A 7,730-nucleotide genomic window follows, 5' to 3' on the forward strand; every position below is an offset into this window, starting at 1 on the left:
TCTCTACAGTGTTAGTGTAGTATCTCAGAGTCTCAGTAGTGTTAGTGTAGTATCTCAGAGTCTCAGTAGTGTTAGTGTAGTATGTCTCAGTGTCTCTACAGTGTTTAGTATCTCAGTGTCTCAATAGTGTTTAGTATCTCAGCGTCTCAATAGTGTTTAGTATCTCAGCGTCTCTATAGTGTTAGTTTTATCATCTCAGTGTCTCTATAGTGTTTAGTATCTCAGTGTCTCTACAGTGTTTAGTATCTCAGTGTCTCTATAGTGTTAGTTTAGTGTCTCAGTGTCTCCATAGTGTTAGTTTAGTGTCTCAGTGTCTCCATAGTGTTTAGTATCTCAGCGTCTCTATAGTGTTAGTTTAGTGTCTCAGTGTCTCTATAGTGTTAGTTTACTATCTCAGTGACTCTATAGTGTTAGTTTAGTATCTCAGTGACTCTATAGTGTTAGTTTAGTATCTCAGTGGGCCTTATTTTAACCGTCTGAAACCTAAGGGAGAAGCGCGAAACGGAAGTAGCTTTGAGGGTTGCTCTCTGGTGCTGTTGCTATTATACCAGGCTATTATAGCAGATAAATGACTCTTGCGGCCGACGCAAATCTAAAATGGGTTGGTCTGAATGCCCGTAGGTGTGTTTTGGGCGTAACATGCAATTAACCAATGAGAGTGCCATCTCCCATCCTCTTTAAGAGCTATGAGCGCATTTGAACCTGACCAGTTGATATTTTGACAGCACGTCTGCAGTCTCTGATGAGATGCATGACCCCGTAGATTTAAAACTTCAAATGGCTGTTTATGGCCAAATAATATGGCTTAACTCACACATAGAATAGTGTTTCTTCTCCAACTTCAGAAATACTCACTTCAGAGTCTTCATGTAAATTTTTGAAAAGATAACTTAACATACATATGATATGCGGTCCTGTGGGTCTATTTAATGATATGCGGCGATAACTTAACAATCATAGTTTCTTACCAGTATTGTATACATTATCGTCATCGACTTGTGTTCATAAAATGCATTTGTCCCCCCGTTAATATACATTGCCATGGACTGTATTATGCGTTACGTGTTTAGTTTGCGTGTGTTTAAACAGATGGGTGCACAGACGCGCGCCCGCATTCATTCATTATTTTATACACACACACACACACCTGCATTTATTCATGCTTTTAAACACTAACTCGCGGTAAAATAATGTTTTTTCGATATCAAATACTTCCTAAAAGTTATGGGCTTGTACACGATGTCTGTGTCAAGAAAATATGTGTTTGCTCTATAGTGTTTGCAGATGCATTTATTTAAAAGTACAACTTATTACCGCTGTATCAGCTGTTCTTTCCCAAATAATTTAACCAACGTTATCATTTACCCTAAAACAAGATTTTGTTTTGGAAGGCACAGATATAGTCTACTTTGCTCAAGTTTATTGTTATTATTATTATTTTAATGCATGGCATAACCAACTACAGTGTCCATTCATGCAGCCCTTATGGAAAAAAATTGTTTACACATCTACATCATCATCATAATATTTCAATTAGGCAAATCGTTTGCCTGTTTGTGCTGTGTACAGCCTACTGGTGTGTACGTTTATGTTGCAGTTCCGACCTGCCATGGTAGGGCAAAATAGCAACACCAACCCCGCTATCCGCTAAAATCAGCTTTGCGTCGGGTGCAAACTAGCTACGATACATGCGTCGGTGTAGAAAGTAAATTGCGCTGGGTGCAAGATAGGGCCCAGTGTCTCTATAGTGTTAGTTTAGTATCTCAGTGTCTCTATAGTGTTAGTTTAGTATCTCAGTCTCTCTATAGTGTTAGTTTAGTATCTCAGTGTCTCTATAGTGTTAGTTTAGTATCTCAGTCTCTCTATAGTGTTAGTTTAGTATCTCAGTCTCTCTATAGTGTTAGTTTAGTATCTCAGTGTCTCTATAGTGTTAGTTTAGTATCTCAGTGTCTCACAAATCAGACTTTAGATTCATATCCAAAGTCTAATTTCACTTCATCTCTCTCTCTCTCTCTCTCTCTCTCTCTCTCTCTCTCTCTCTCTCTCTCTCTCTCTCTCTCTCTCTCTCTCTCTCTCTCTCTCTCTCTCTCTCTCTCTCTCTCTCTCTCTCTCTCTCTCTCTCTCTCTCTCTCTCTCTCTCTCTCTCTCTCTCTCTCTCTCTCTCTCTCTCTCTTCCCCCCCCCCCCCCCATCCTCTGATGCTGTGGCGTCCGAGGGCAATATATTCTCCTAGGTGGGAAGAACAAAAACATAATGTATATATTTAAGAATTGATATACAATGAAATGGTAATGCGCCAAACATAACCTAGGACAAGTCTCTTCTTCTTTTTTTACAGAGGAAACAAATCCTTGTGGTCATACTTTGTTGTGTATTCGAATAATATGAAGAATGAAAATGAGATGTATTTTCACAGAAGAGGCAACAGTGTTTATTAGATTTTGAGGGAAAATGGATAGTAAACAGATTGCTGTGTTCATGCTTTGTTGAATATTTGAATAATATCAAGAATGCAAGTGAACTCACAAGGTGAAAAGTCAATTTCCACCTCATGGGGTTCTTTAATCTGGGATCCAGCAGTCCTACTGCGTTATAGCAGAGCTCCTGGGGGAAGACGACAAAGAGGTGTTCTTTAATCTGGGATCCAGCAGTCTTACTGCGTTATAGCAGAGCTCCTGGGGGAAGACGACAAAGAGGTGTTCTTTAATCTGGGATCCAGCAGTCATATCATGTTATAGCAGAGCTCCTGGGGGAAGACGACACAGATGTGTTCTTTAATCTGGGATCCAGCAGTCATATCGTGTTATAGCAGAGCTCCTGGGGGGAGATGACACAGAGGCTGGCCGGTAAACCGGGTCTGAAAGGGAGAAGGGTTACGCCGTGTTTATTAAGGAGATATTCTACCTCAGAAAACTCGGTTGGGGTTTCAGAAGGGGCTTCCGAATACTGTGTTTCTGCACGTGTCTACACGGTGTTGATTTGAGACTCAAACAGGCTCTTTCCTACAGTTAAATACTCCTGGCCTGGTTTGTATTCGCCAATAATGCACTTCCAGATATGAATTACGTGGGTTCATTATTTATTTGATCATTTATGAATTAATCATACTGTAAATCACACTGCCTTTTTTCTATGCATATGCATTTAGTCATTTGGACAGATACTTTTCTTAAGTGAGGCCAACGACACTAAAAAAAGTACCATCAACATTGAAGTATGACAGAAATAGTGCAGACTAGCTTTAGGATTCAGAAAGACGGGATTTGAACAATTATTATTATCATCAGGGGTGGTTAATTTCACAGAAGCGCAAGGAAGGTGGGAACGTACCACTGAGAATGCTGCTGTTGTTGTGGGTGTCCAGGTGACTATTGGTGATGTGTTTCTGTTTTTCATCCTCTGATCTACTCCCCTGTATCGTGTATTTCCTTTGTCGTTGTGTCCATTCCTAACCCTAACCCTAACACGCAGGTAGAACTTGACAATAAGGGTACATTAACGAACCAGTCATTAAACTTTACATGTTAAATAAAGAAAAAATATGTTCATGTTCACTAAGGTTATAATTTACATAATTTAATACAACCGCTAACTTAACAACTATGCTAATGAGTTCAAATAATTGTTATTACTGCATAAACTAATGTTTATACATTGATAAATAAATAAATAGATAGTTAATGTCCCCTTATTGCTCATCGTTACCAATATGCCTGTGTGCGTTGCTCGGTTCTGCAAGCTTGCACTTGCACAGGTACCAGAGTGCGTTCCTTCTGCTCCGTTAGCAACGTGCCTGGCAGACCTATATCTCCATAGACCCAACGTGTACGCAGCCGTTAGTGATCCCTCATCTGGGGACTTATGGAGCGTGACTGGTAATTCAAACAAAGTGTATGTTGTTCACGGGGGGACTTGGTGATGTACACGCCGTGGGGACATGGTTTCCTCCATGGAACGTGTCATATGTGGAACCAAGTGTGATTAATGAACTCACTGGCATCCTGTATTGCATTGAAACATGCACGTGCCGTGCATGGATGCCTGTCGAGCGCACAGACAGATGGACAGAAATGTGTAAAACTTTAAATCCTCTCTTTCTGTAGTTTTCCCCGGCACGGAACAATACTAAACAATATAACACTCAGAAAAACACAGTTATTTCTGAAAGAAAATGTAATTATAAGTATTGACTTGGCTAAATCGACCAATAGTTACGTTCATAGATGTTCAACGTTGGTAATCAGATTGTAAAAACAAGAAATCCCATGACATTATATAGGCACTGAACAAAAGCCGATACAAGTTAAAATGTAAACTTTTTTGTTGTTATTTTTGATAACAAGATTTTGTGTCAAACCACACATGATTAAATTAAACCACTGGACGGATAGTCAAATTAGGTTAGGAAATTTAATATCCCATATTGCTCTCACAAATACTTAGTCGCCTCAGGATGGAGACATCGCTCGTGTTTGTTCCAAATATGTTCTTCTGATTATCGCAGAGCGCAGGTTGTTATTTGGTACAATTACAGCCTAAAGCCTGAGGGACGAGTAAATTACAATATAATTGGACAGATGATACAGGCTGTCTCTTGGCTACAAACCCATGTTGCAGCTGCTTGATAAATGACTAGCTGAGGTGTGTTTGTGTGTGTGTTCGCGCGTGTAGTGGCCATCAAGGCTAAATATTGATGCAGGGACTAAGATGTGGCTCTAATGGCTGCCCCATGCTAATTACAAAAATCACTCAGGTTCTGGGAAAGCCAATATGGTAAAAACATTTCATACATTTTCTTTCCACATGAGCCTCGTCAAACTCTGAATAGAGACTTGAGCATTTGAGACCCACATATTATGCTTGGGGATATAGAAGCCAGAATCCTATTTAATGACCTATCTATGCATTTACTTCTATGCTTATCAATTGATCTGGAGTTGTGGTTGGTTCCTTGCCTGGGTATACCCATGCTGCCTTGCGCACGATTTCATTTCGCGTTGCAAGGGAGCCATGGATCCGATTTTTGCCTGAGATAGGGAACCAATCACAGAACGGGGAGGGACGGCAAGACGATGACGACGTCTATGCGACACACCGAAGCTTGTCGTTTACGCATCCAAAATGGCAGCAGACGCGTTATCTTTCGTTGCAGCCTTAGATAGTGTAAGTAGTTTAGAACGCATGTTTATTTAGAAAAAGGGGCAACTTTCGGCGCTAAACTCTTTCAATACCAAGAAGGATGTCTTTGTCCTGCTACCAACAGGCTTTGATTGGCGATGAGCTACGTACAGACTCATATGATAGACATTCGTAGCGGCCAATAAACGGCTCCGGGCAATTGTAAACCACGCCTCAAATATGAGAAAATGAATGTGTGGTTCCCAGACCTCATCTCAATGTAGATTAGAGAGGAGGCCTAGCGTTAGCCAGGCTAGTTGGTTCCCGCCCCTCCGCAGGTAGCAGAGGAGTCTTCAGGGAGCGTCTGAGGCCCGGGTTGGGTTTAGGTTAGGGTTAGGGTTAGGGTTAGGGTTTGGGTTAGGGTTAGGGTGGACTATAAAGGAGCAGAGGCTGCACTACCTGCTGGCGTGCAGCCAGAGAACCCCTGTTTATTCAACAGTACATCTTTCATTTATCCACGGTCTACAACACAACTATTCAACTTCAAGAACTTCCCTCTGGGCGTTATTATTGAACATTGCATTTTGGATTCAGTTTGGGGACCAACATCCACCAGACCCTGATAGTGGTTATAGCGAAATATCAGAAACAAACAGACGACTTTAAAATATCAACTACTAGGGAGATGCTCAGGTCTAAACCGTTTGGCTGTCACAAAATGGTCAGGTTTTACTTACGTAGCCCCAACTATTACTCTCAACTCAGATGTTGCCTTGCGTTTTTGAGTGCATCCGCATCTCTTTTGAGTATCCAAGGGTGGCTCGACATCTGCTACTAGCTTGTTTCCCCACGCCCCATGCTGAGCTTGGGTCTACAGTGTCTGGCCGTGCAGGTGTTCAGGTCACCCCGGGCACTGATTCCTATCGGTCTGAGTTGCAGCATAGTTTCCCAGCATTCCATCGTTTCTCATGCTCCTCATGTGATTTGCAGTAAGGGAGTGTGGACTTTATTATATATTTTTTATCAACATAACCCCCACAGAATATCCACCATGATTTTATTTATTTGAATTGGCTCTGCATAAACAATACTGCTCTACTCCAATACTACAACTCCAATATAGCCTCCCTCAATGTAGAAAAATATACAAAAAGAAAAGGATAATTCTGTGTGAGGTTCTTTAGAGAGGTTCTTTAGAGAGCTCATAATAAATAAAATATTTATTATGAGCTCTCTCTCCCTCTCTCTCCTGCAAATCGGTAGGGGCCGAATGGTCAGTCTTTTGTTAAGACTGGCATGACCTCTGACCTGGACAAAAGCCAGATCTCTCTCTCTCTCTCTCTCTCTCTCTCTCTCTCTCTCTCTCTCTCTCTCTCTCCCTCTCTCTCTCTCTCTCTCTCTCTCTCTCTCCTCTCTCTCTCTCTCTCTCTCTCTCTCTCTCTCTCTCTCTCTCTCTCTCTCTCTCTCTCTCTCTCTCTCTCTCTCTTTCCCCCCCCCCCCCCCCCCCCATCTATTTGCGTCACTGCTTTCCCTCCCTTATGTAGTGTCTTCCTCTCTGGGTATTACAAACTCTTGAACAGCCCAACTCATATTTATATATGTGTATGTATTAGGGCCCGACCGATATTGATTTTTGAGTGCCGATGCCGATTATTTTCAGAGAAAAATTACGATTACGATTTAATCGGCCGATTAAAAAAAAAATATATATATATATATATATATATATAAAACGTAGTTTTTGATACCTTAAATATACTTTAAACACTTTTGACGAATGTGTGAATTGAATGCAGAACCTTTGAGTGTTTTAGAATACATTTACAGTAAAAAATGAGTGTAATGTAAAATGTAAAATAAATAACTAACTCCCAATGTGCTGCGCTCGTGAGCAGTGACTAACACGTGCGTGCTGAGCAGTATGGTCTCACCATTAGAGTCTACAGTATAACAAATTAACATTGGCCTGGGACCTAAAGAAAAACAGGCACAACATGCTCAAACACGCGTCTTGTGTACATTGGTGAGGTGAGCGCGCAGCTGCCTGAGCGAGCGTGCTTTCATGTTGTATTGTAAAATTCAATCTCCTCTTTTTTACTCCAGCTAAAGTTGTTAGTTAGCAAGGCGAGTAGGAGCGCAATCTGCAGGATACTAATCGCAATAACATTTAAAAAAAAAAAAATAATAATATAAAAAAAAAAAAAAAACGGTTCTAAATCTGCGTCTTTTTGGCCGATGCCGATTATCAAAAAAGGCTATAATCGGCCGATTAAATCGGCAGGCCGATAAATCGGTCGGGCCCTAGTATGTATGTGTATATATATAGTATAAGAATACACTCTTTATTAAGAACGTTTTTATTTGTCGTTTTTTTCTTTTCATATTTCCTTTTTATGATCTGAGTCACTCCCACCATGAACCTGGATACCCAGTGGTTCAGCCTCTAGATACCCAGTGGTTCATCATCTAGATACCCAGTGGTTCATCATCTAGATACCAGTGGTTCTTCATCATCTAGATACCCAGTGGTTCATCATCGAGATACCCAGTGGTTCATCATCTAGATACCCAGTGGTTCTTCATCATCTAGATACCCAGTGGTTCATCATCTAG

The sequence above is a fragment of the Gadus macrocephalus genome, chromosome 9 (genome assembly GCF_031168955.1).
Source record: "Gadus macrocephalus chromosome 9, ASM3116895v1".
Lineage (NCBI taxonomy): Eukaryota > Metazoa > Chordata > Actinopteri > Gadiformes > Gadidae > Gadus > Gadus macrocephalus.